The sequence below is a fragment of the Mus caroli genome, unplaced genomic scaffold (assembly GCF_978045245.1).
Source record: "Mus caroli unplaced genomic scaffold, Mus_caroli_1 scaffold_11, whole genome shotgun sequence".
NCBI classification, from domain to species: domain Eukaryota; kingdom Metazoa; phylum Chordata; class Mammalia; order Rodentia; family Muridae; genus Mus; species Mus caroli.
In genome coordinates this window covers 4,317,100-4,328,925 of record NW_028227266.1, presented here as the reverse complement: position 1 = coordinate 4,328,925, position 11,826 = coordinate 4,317,100, and the positions used below count along the sequence as shown (strand labels likewise).

Genomic DNA, 11,826 nt, shown 5'->3' with positions numbered 1-11,826 from the left:
AATGGCTAAGATCAAAAATTCAGGTAACAGCAGATGCTGGCGAGGATGTGGAGAAAGAGGAACACTCCTTCATTGTTGGTGGGATTGCAAGCTTGTACAACCACTCTGGAAATCAGTCTGGCGGTTCCTCAGAAAATTGGACATAGTACTACTGGAGGATCCCGCAATACCTCTCCTGGGCATATATCTAGAAGATGTCCCAACTGGTAAGAAGGACACATGCTCTACTATGTTCATAGCAGCCTTATTTATAATAGCCAGAAGCTGGAAAGGACCCAGATGCCTCTCAACAGAGGAATGGATACAAAAAATGTGGTACATTTACACAACGGAGTACTACTCAGCTATTAAAAAGAATGAATTTATGAAATTCCTAGGCAAATGGTTGGACCTAGAGGGTATCATCCTGAGTGAGGTAACACAATCACAAAAGAACTCAAATGATATTTACTCACTGATAAGTGGATATTAGCCCAGAAACTTAGTATACCCGAGATATAAGATACAATTTGTAAAACACATGAATCTGAAGAAGAAAGGAGACCAAAGTGTGGACACTTTGCCCCTTCTTAGAATTGGAAACAATTACCCATGGAAGGAGTTACAAAGACAAAGTTTGGAGCTGAGATAAAAGGATGGACCATCTAGAGACTGCCATATCCAGGGATCCCTCCCATAATTAGCCTCCAAATGATGATACCATTGCATACACTAGCAAGCGTTTGCTGAAAGGACCCTGATATAGCTGTCTCTTTTGAGGCTAGGCTGGGGCCTAGCAAACACATAAGTGGATGCTCACAGTCAGCTATTGGATGGATCACAGGGCCCCGAATGGAGGAGCTAGAGAAAGTACCCAAGGAACTAAAGGGATCTGCAACCCGGTAGGTGCAACAACATTATGAACTAACCAGTACCCCGGAGCTCTTGACTCTAGCTGTATATGTATCAAAAGATGGCTTAGTCGGCCATCACTGGAAAGAGAGGCCCATTAGACACGCAAACTTTATATGCTCCAGTACAGGGGAATGCCAGGGTCAAAAAGTGGGAATGGGTGGGTAGGGGAGTTGGGGGGAGGGTATGGGAGACTTTTGGGATAGCATTGGAAATGTAATTGAGATAAATACGTAATTAAAAAATATTAAAAAAAAAGAAGTTTCCTTAATGTTTTGTCTTTATAGATTTTTTTCCATATAAAACTTTAAGTTTTTTTTTTTTGATTCATTCAAAAATTTATTGAGAGCAGCTAAGGATATAAAGGTTAAAACGTGGTCAAAGAGATGCAGTAAAGTCTTCTGCATCACAAGAGTAAAAGAAACGTGCTTTAGGAAAAATGAGATTGTTTCCAACCTGCAGGGGGAATGGATGGCCGATCAGGATAGGGAACTGAGATTAAAAGAGAAGACTTCAGTCTGGATTGTTGATGGTACTGAGTTTGTTTCTCCTTTTCTTCTGTCCCCATCTTTGGACTTAATTACCAGTAGTGCCCAGGAATGTTCAATGCACTTTTTTTAAATGCCTTAATGTTTTCTACAAGACTAGGTCCTTTTGGTGTTTTAGGAGTTTTTTCCTGTTTTTGAAGGACTCTTGACACTTTGATCTTGGCATTGATGGTTTTAAGTCTATTTCATTTTGGTTTGATTTTTGTGCATTTTTGGTTGGGGTATCTTGTACAGTTTTTTTTCACTGGAACATTTTCTTTTTTTTTTTTTTGTTTCCTTCTTTATTTATTTATTTTTTTTATTACATATTTTCCTCAATTACATTTCCAATACTATCCCAAAAGTCCCCCATAGCGCCCCCCACTTCCCTACCCACCCATTCCCATTCTTTTGGCCCTGGCATTCCCCTATATTGGGGCATATAAAGTTTGCAAGTCCAATGGGCCTCTCTTTCCATTGATGGCCGACTAGGCCATCTTTCGATACATATGCAGCTAGAGACAAGAGCTCCAGGGTTCTGGTTAGTACATCATGTTGTTCCAACAATAGGGTTGCAGATCCCTTTAGCTCCTTGGGTACTTTCTCTAGCTTCTCCATTGGGAGCCCTGTGATACATCCAATAGCTGACTGTGAACATCCACTCCTGTGTTTGCTAGGCCCCGGCATCGTTTAAGTTTCCTCTTCATCAAAATCATCATCATCTTCTTCATCCCCCTCCTCCTCCTCATTATTCTCACCATTTTCATCAAGTTTTACTTTTTTATGTGGATCCTTGTTACCACCTCCAGGAGCAGATCGCTTTCCAGACATGCCTAAGAGTTTTACGTCCTCCTCATCTTCATCTTCAGGTTCTGCATCTTCCTCTACAGCTATTAGGTGCTGTCCCCTAATGTGCACAGGCCCTGAACCATATTTCAACCTTAAGACCATAGGTAGTGTAATTTTGAAGCCCCCGAGGGAAACTGTTGGCTGTACAGACATTTTCAAAGTTGCCAGTGTGACTTTAATTGGACTGCCTTCATAGTTCATTGCTTCTGCCTCTGTGATGTATAACCCATCTTTTGTGCCCGCTCCTAAACTGACCGTTCTTAATGACAACTGGTGCTCATTTTCATCATTATGGACTTTAAAGTGATAATCTTTGTTAGTCTTTAGTTTACAGCCATAAAGGTAGTTCTGAGGCCTAAGAGGGCTCATGTCCTCATTCATCGAGTCTTCCATGAGGTGGAGGCCCACACTTCAGTGTTCCACAGAACAGACACACAGGATGGAAACATGCCAAGGCTAAAACTTTAAGTTTTATTTGGCCAGGTTATTTTGCCTTTTCATGATGATCTATGGGGTTTATGACTCAGGCAGGGAAAAAAAGACAAAATTTAAGGTGTCCTTTTGTGCCATTTTAATGCTGTACCCTAATTCCAGTTTAGATCTGTTTTACTCCAAGTGTAGTCTGGAGGATCTAAGGAGAAGCATCATTTCCGAGCCCTTGGCCCCACCCAAGTTCCAGAGCTAAGCTCATCCTTCCCTCCCGCTGTGGGTTGCTTCTTCAGGTGTTTGGTCACACAAAAAGAAACTAACAATGTTTTCCTTCACTAGACCCCAAATCTGGAACAAAGAGATTGATCAGTGGCAGCCCTTCTCCTGTAAGAAGTATAAACCAGGAACTGTATCACAAACAGGAGCATGCTAGCCCTTCCAGCCAGCCAACCCTAGGCATCGTGGTGGGAAGATGTTTCCTGCTGAAGGGACTGAGGTAGCAGAATAAACTCCACTTTTTTTCTTAAGACTCCATTCTAAGTTAACTTGCCCTCATAGAGGCATGGACAAAAAGCAGCAGGACAGACTCCATCTTGTCTTCTAAACTCTATTTTAAGCTGCTATCTTTGGAGAAAGCTACTGTCTTTAGAGTGATATGGCTCCTACCCGTGAGGTTTGAGAAAAATCATGAAATGTGCCTGATGATAGCAAAATAGACACAGCGGCTGCAGCTAGCTGATAACAACAGAGTGGGCTAAGAAAACACAAGTCTTTCCCTGGTCACGATGCCCCCTTTCAGGTGTGTGGTCTCTCCTTGTGGTCTGAACAGATGCTATCAGTTTGAAGGTTAACATTCCTTTACCCATTTACCCAATCATGTAACACCAAGGCTTGAAGGCCCCAGCTTGCAAACCTTTCCTATATAAATCCTAAACCCCTAGACCCGAGCGTCACTTTCCTAACCTGTTGCTTGGGTTTGTGACCCAAGCTCGAGCTTGAATAAGGACTCTCGTGTTCTTGCATTGGAGTTGTAGTTCCTGGTGGTCTCTTTGGGGTTTTTGCAATCTGGGTACAATACTGCCCTTGGACTATCATAATAAACACTCTTTCCAAATCAGGTATCAGATTAATGAGGGTCCACAAACTTTAGCCAGATCCAGACTCTCAGGGTTTGGTTGCCAATGGACCTTTTTAGGCAAGATGTTTCACACTGCTCTGGGTTCATTTATCTGCGGGATCCACAGTCTCGGCACCAGCCAAGACTGCCCTGTAGTCTGTTGGGTCCGGGTGCTGTTTGTGAAGGAGACAAGTGAATGTGAAGCAGGCTTCAACTTCATAAATATATGGCACGTAAACAGGGAACTTTGCATGAGCGGCCACCTGGGTGGAAGCTAGCTGCCTTCATCTAGATCCTGAAGTAAACTGTATTAAATGAGACCTAAGAACAGTCAAAGGACTGGGGCCTCCCCACCTAGAGTCAGAGCCCAGAACAGTTAAAGGACTGGGGGCCTCCCACCTATTTCCTTGCTCTCAGTCTTCTCAGAGCTTTACCACAGTAGCCATGATGGAGTTAGATGAACAAAGGGGACATAATGGATGGGCTGGAAATGCACCAATTATGGTGTCTGCAAGCCAACAATGCATAGCTTAGGGCCCTACACTGTAATGGATACTTTAAAATGTCAACTTATCCATAAATACCTGGGGTACTAGCTTACAAGCTCAGCACTCGAAAGACAGATAGGAAAAATTTAAGTTTAGGGCTAGCCAAGTCTACATGGAGGATTCTGTTTCCAACAGCAGCAGCAGTAGCAGCAGCAGCAATAACAATGGGGGAAGAAACTCAACCAAGAGAGAGGTAAGGCATATTCTGGCTTTGAGTTCCAGAGGCTGTGGTCCATGGCTGCAGGAGTCCGTGACTTTTAGACGTGCAATAAGGAGAGAGTCTGCAGTTGTAAACCTGTTTATATCATGGCAGCTAGGGAAGAAAATGTGAGGAGGGGGAAAGAAGAGGATAGAAAATCTGGAGTCCTAATATCCTCTTCAAGGGCATGTTCCAAATGATGTAAGTTGCTTCTGCTAGAACCTATCTCTTAGAGAATATGCATATATATATATATACATATATATATACATACATAAGTATATATGTCTATACATATATATGTAGAGAGATAAATAATAAATATATAATTATATATTATATAATTTCTCTATATATACACACATACACACATACATACATACATACATACATACATACATACATACATACATAGAGAAGCTTTGTATTGGGCTTACAGATGCATCTGGCTTTGGAGCAAGTCTTAACTGCATGAGAACTTTAGGGGAAATTCAGGATTCAAATAATTCTACTTGGAAACCTATTAGAGATGCAAATTCTGGAATTCATTCAAGACTGACTAAATCAGAAAATTTAGCCATGGGACAGCTGTGCTTGTTTAAAACAAGCCCTCTAGGTAATTTGAACACACTCTCTCTCTCTCTCTCTCTCTCTCTCTCTCTCTCTCACACACACACACACACACACACACACACACACACACACACACACACACTACACTAACAGTCATTTCAGAATGGAGCAGAAGTGAGGGCTATTGAAAGAGAGTCAGGGAGCACACGGGGCTTGGGAACTTGCTAGACACACCTATCAGGTCCTGCCCTCCCAAGATTTTGACCTAATTGTACAACAATTGATCAATTCTTTCTGTTGATTCTCGTTGCATCAGTGATTCATAATCTCAGCTTTAAAACACTTAAATGTGGAAAGATGCACCCTATTCACCGTTGTGAGGTGAAAGCCAGCAGCAGCTGAACTGTGGACTGAGAAGAGAACCAGGCAACCCTAGGTCAACCCCTGCACAGTCTAGCGTCAACAGCTTTAGCTGTGTTTGCCTCAGTTTACAGGCGTTGGCACACAGGCTAGGTTCTGCTTGTGGGGCATGGACCAGCGGCAGGTCAGGGCGGGAGAGTCTTGGTTCTGCTCATGATCACTAGATGGCAGCACTGAACTTCAGCTTCCACAGGAAACATCCCCAGCCTGCACAGCCAGGCTCTGCTGTCTGGTGCCAACTCCAAGCTTTCGGTGTTTCATAATCCTTAGAGGCTTGTGCGTATCGGCACCAACACAGGGAGCACAGAAGACACAAGCGAGGCTATGATTTATTTCCTTGTTTCGCTCCAACATGTGATCATCTCATTACACACACTCCTCAGGTCTCCTTGGTCTTGGTCAGTGTTGTGGCCTCTCTCTTGCTGGGATAAACACTCTGATCAGAAGCAACTTGGGAGGGAGGGTTTATTTGGCTTACACTTCCAGGTCATGGTCCATCATGGAGGGAATCAGAGAAAAGCAAGAGATTGAAGCAAAACAATGGAGGAACATTGCTTGCAGGCTTCCTCTCTAGCTTACTCAGTCACAAGCTCAGCTAGCTTTCTTATACATGGCCTGCTTAAGGATGGTGCCACCCACGGTGGACTGGGTCCTCCCATATCAATTAAGAATCAAGGCAGTATCTCACAGACATGCCTGCAAGCCAATTCTCAATGGAGGCTTTCCGCTCAGATGACTGTAAACCCTGTCATGTTGACAACAGAGCTAACTTGGACAGACACTGTACTGACTATATGGAAGCCAAAGACACATCCCGTAATTAAGTTGTGTGTGTGTGTGCTCATGCACATGCAAAGGAGGCTAAAAAAGCCTGCAACAGCAACAAAAGTACAAACTGAAGACAGAGATTGTTGTATAGAAAGGAATTGCAGTCAAAAGAAGATGACCCCCAGTCAACACATGCAAATATGAGCCCCATCCTTGCCATTGGTGAACATGCAGCTTAGTTTTCTCCTCTGTCACTGAGTGGATGGAGAACACCTCTGTTTTCTTCCTTTTCTTGAAAGGTTAAAAACTACACACTATTACAGACATGCAAAAAATTAGTGAAATACAATCTACTTGAATATTCCTATAGTTCAGGTCTACTCACAACCCACAGCACACTGCTCTCAGTCAACTTTCCCGTGAGTTGAGGGTGAAGCTTCCATAGTGCTGTATTACTTTTTCTGAGATGTGAAGAAATGCTTGTCCACCCTAGATAGAGTCAAAGTTAGACTAAAGCAGTAGCTCTCAACCTTCCTAATGTGGAGACCCTTGAATATAGTTCCTCATGTGGTGACTGCTAACTATAAAATTAGTTTGTTGCTACTTTATAACTGTAATTTTGCCATTGTTATGAATCATAATTCAAATATTTGATATGCTGGGCCCAAATCAGCTGTGGCTCACAGGCTGAGAACTGGTGGAGTAAAGAAACAACTCCATTCATGTCCAGCATGATGAACCAGTTAGTAAGACTTATAGGGACCTGAGTGAGGAATTACTTATAGGCATATGAATGACCCCAAACCCATCATTGAGAAATTCTACCAGAACATGGATGAAGAAGATCTCTTGGATGGTATTAGTGGAGCCTGCTCCTGTCCACTTAGCTTTCCATGTTTTGTATACTCCATGTCATGTGCAGCTAGGGCTGAGTTGATTGCAGCTGCTGAAAACACTGGCATAGGAGGGACTGGACAACTGGAATCTCAGGTAGAGTAGAGACCCTCCCCATCTACTTCTACAAGGAAAGCTAACTATGGGTTTAGTCTTGTGAGGCTCTGTGAATGCGGGCAAGCATAGCTGTATTGGCTGTAAGGGAACAATGGCTTGTCATGGCAGGAGAGCTGAGTTCCGCCGCTAGCTCATAGGTTCTCCAGAACCTCTTTGTTGATTGCCTTCTGCAGGAATGTCTTCATGAGGGGACCTTGGTGTCAGAGTCAGCACCATCTGAGTTATCACTGCTTGTCCTTTGTAGTGTTACAGAATTGCTTAATGGGAAATGCAGTGTGCTTCTCTTTCTTTACACATATTGAGAAAAGAAACCACAACAATAATGAAATTAGAACACCGTGAAACACATTGCAGAAGAGCCAGGAAACTCATTGCAATGGAGCCTGCTAGGTTTTGCTGCAAGTCCAACAGTGAGCAGGAAATCACTTTTTTTTTTTTTTTTTTTTTTTTGGTAGAAAGTAGCTTGGTGAGTGGAGGGCTCGTGTTACTCCTGGGAAGGTGGTGAGTGCAGTACAGGCTGGGAGAGCCTTCATGTTCCAGAAGACTGTAGATGAAAATAGATGACACAAGATTTGGATTCTAACATCATATTTGGCTTTAAGTGAGAAAAATAGGTCCTCCAAGCACCATATCTTGCTTTTAAAGCAATAACTACATGCCTGGGGAGAGCAGTTAGAAAAGTGCTTGCTGTGAGTTTGATCCCACAGACCCCAAATCTAGGTAGAGGCACAGAGCTGGGGAATTCAAGGAAGGTAGCTCCTCAGGCAATGAGAGAGCTGGCAGAGCGGCAGATGCTCCTAGGCACTTAGCTTCTCCAGCCCAAAGTCTATTTTTTATTTATAATTAAAATTCATTCTCTGAGAATATAATTTTTCATGCAATATATTCTCATTATGGTTTCCCTTCACCAAACTCCTCCAGACCCTCTTCCCCCACTTTTGCACTCCCAAATCCTCTCTCTCACTCATATTAAAAAAATCCAGGTATCTAAAAATAATAAAATAAAATAAGATAAAATAAAAACAAACAAACCAGAATAGGACTAAACAAACAAACAAACAAACCAACAAACCAACATGCTAATAAAATAAGCTTGAAAAAAAACACCAGAAATGCATACAGAGTCAGAAACACATATCTTTGAACTAACAAAAATCCTACAAAAATAGAAAATTGGAAACCACAATATATAAACAAAAGACCTGTGAAGTTAAAAGAAAAGCAAGCCTCAAAAAGTAATATGACAGAAAAAAAATCCTCCAAAAATATGCCATTGAGTTTATTTTGGTTTCAGTATCAGAGTAATTGTGGCCCCTTAAAAAGAATTAGGTAGTGTTTTCCTGTTTCTAGTTTGCAGAATCATCTAAGAAGTATCAGTTTTACATTCTTCTCTTTTTTGGTAGAATTCTGGGCTGAATCTATCTGTTTTTTTTTTTTTTTTTTTTTTTTTTGGTTTGTAGACATTTAATTATTACTTCTATTATACTAAGGATTATTTGTCTGTTTAAATTGCTTATCTTATCTTGGTTTAAACTTGGTAGGTGGAATAGATCAAGACATTTATCCATTTATTTTAGTTTTCCTGTTTGGTTGTGTACTGATTTTCAAAGCATGTCCTTATGATCTATGGGTTTCCTTGGTGTCGGTATGTTCCCCTTTTTATTTCTAATTTGTTAATTTGGATGTTTATCTCCACTTTTTAGTTAATTTGGTTAAGGGTTTGTCAATCTTATTGGTTTTCTCAAAGAACTAGTTCTTCGTTTCATTGATTCTTTTTATTGTATTTTGTTTGTTTGTTTCTATTTTATTGATTTTAGCTCCACATTTAATTATTTCTTGCCATCTACCCCTTTGGGGGATGACTACTATTTATACCCATCCATCTTTCTTTCTTTCTGTTCTGGATATTTCAGTGCTGTTAAGTTACTAGTATGAGCTCTTTCCAACTCCTCTGTGTGTGTGTGTGTGTGTGTGTGTGTGTGTGTGTGTGTAGATACTTTGCGTATGAACTTTCCTCTTAGAGCTGCTTTCATTGTGTCCCATGGGCTTAGGCATGTTATATTTTCAATTTCATTCAATTCTAAAAAGTTTTAAATTTCTTTCTTAATTTCTGTCTTGATTTATTTTTCATTCAGTAGAGAGTTGTTCAGTTTCCTTGAGTTTGTAAGATTTCTGTTGTTGTTGATATCCAACTTTAATCTGTGGTAGTCTGATACAATGCAGGGAGTTATTTCAATTTTCTTGTATTGGTAGAGACATGCTTTGTGTTGAAATATGTGGTCAGTTTTGGAGAAAGTTACATTAGCTGCTGAGAAGAAAGTATATTTTTTTGTGAATATCTTTTAGTTCCATTTGGTTCATAACATCAGCTACACCAGCATTTTTCTGTTTAGTTTTTGTGTGAAGGACCTGTCTATTAGTGAGATTCCAGTATTGAAGTCCTCCACTATCAGTGTGTGAGGGTCAGTTTGTGATTTAATATAATATATAGTAGAGTTTCCTTTGTGAACTTGGGTGGCCTTATGCTTGGTGCATAAATGTTAAGAATTAAAATGTCCTCTTGGTAGAATTTTTCTTTGATGAGGTAATATCTTTCCCTATATCTTCTTGTTAGCTTTGGTTTGCAGTCTATTTTGTCAACTGTTAAAATCGTTACACCAGCTTGATTCTTACGTCTATTTGCTTGAAATATATTTTTCCATCCTTTTACCATGAGATGATGTCTATCCTTGATATTAAGGTGTGTTTCTTGGAGGCGGCAGGAGGATAGAATTGTTTAAATTCAGTATGGTAGTCTGTGTCTTTTTATTGAGGAATTGAGGCCATTGATATTGAGAGTTATCAAAGAGCAGTACTTATTGATTCCTTTTATTTTCTTATAACGGTGTAGGTTTCCCCCCTCATTTGACTTGCTGGTCTTGTATAACTTATTTCCTTTGATTTCTAGAATGTGGTTAACCTGATTGGATTTAAGGTTTTTTTTTTTAATTATCTCCTTCTGTGGAGTTGGATTCATAGATAGACACTGATTAAATTTTGTCTTAATTTGGAGAGTTTTTCTTTCTGCATTTATTGTGACTCAGAGTTTTGCTGGATATAGTAATCTGGGGTGGCATCTGTGGTCTTAGAGTTTGTAGAGCATCTGTCCAGACCTTCTGGTTTTTAGAGTTTCCATTAAGAAGTCAGGTGTAATTCTAATAGTTCTAATATATGTTACTTGCTCTTTCTCACTCAAACATTTAATATTCTTTCTTTGTTCTGTACATTTAGTGTTTTGATCCTTATGTGGTCAGGGGACTTTCTTTCTGGTCCAGTGTGTTCTATAAGCTTGTACTCTGGTCGTTATCTCTTACTTTAGGCTATGGAAATTTTCTTCTGTGATTTTGTTGAAAATATTTTCTGTGCCTTTGACCTGGGTTTCTTCTCCTTTACTCCCATTATCATAGATTTGGTATTTTCATAGTGTCTCAGATCTCCTGGATATTTTGTGCCTGGATTGTTTTTTTTTATTATATTTAACTGCCATGGACTAGGCCCAGTCGGCTCCCCTCAATCTGTGGGAATCAGGGTCTCGGACAGGTGGGCATAGAGTCGGTGAAAATTGACAGACAGACACAGACAGGAGAGAGTGTGTTGGATCTGAATGTAGTGTCACAAAGCGAACAGCAGTCTTATATAATACAGAAAACAAAGGGGTAGGATATCACAGCAGGCAAAGTACATTGAAGTTATCTGACACAAAACAGAGGAATGACTTCAAAAGGACTTACAGGAACCAGATAATGTTTAAAGTAAAGATAAAACAGCCCTGCCTAGAGTCAGCTAATGACAGGTAAGGATTTCACACCCTAGTCACAATTTGTGCTACTCCTTTGAACCTTGTGAAAGCTAGCACCAGGGGGTTCTGCTCTAGCAGACCTTCTCATGAATAATGCAATACCACAATCCCCTATTTCCTAGGCCTTGGTAAATTCTTGCATATGAAGGTAACTTGGCTGTTCTTTTAAGTTTTTGTAGGGAATCTCCATTTGTCAGGAGAATTCACCAACTTGCTTCTATTATGCAATGTAATCTGTTATACCTGGCTATAATGAAGATTTTAAGTATATGTTTGCTAAGCCTGCCCTGAGACTTCTCTTATCCAGTAAAATACTGTAAGAAAGCATGCCAGGCCCCTCCTCCCCCCAATATTACAGGGACAAATCTGTGGCATTCTAGCTATGGGAATGCCAAGGTTCCAGGGGGCTACGTTTTCTTGAAACTCTGCCTCAGGACTGCTTCCAGGTCTCTAAACCTGTATTTCGAGTCACTACTGGAGTGGATGTAGCATGTGACCTATTTATCCATTTTTTTTACATTGTGTTTATTACCCAAGAGTCTCTCTTTCTTGTCTTATACTCTGTTGCTGAGGTTCACCTCTGAGGTTTCCACTTGTTTTTCAAGTCTTTCATTTCCAGTTTTAAATCAGTTTTAGTTTTTCTTTTTTCTTTTTTT

At 40.5% G+C, this 11,826-nt stretch overlaps 1 pseudogene; it reads right to left on the bottom strand.

Moving 5' to 3' along the window:
• Nucleotides 1-1,471: 1,471 nt before the first annotated feature.
• LOC110301414 (nucleophosmin pseudogene) lies at nt 1,472-2,663 on the bottom strand (annotated as a pseudogene).
• Nucleotides 2,664-11,826: the final 9,163 nt, after the last annotated feature.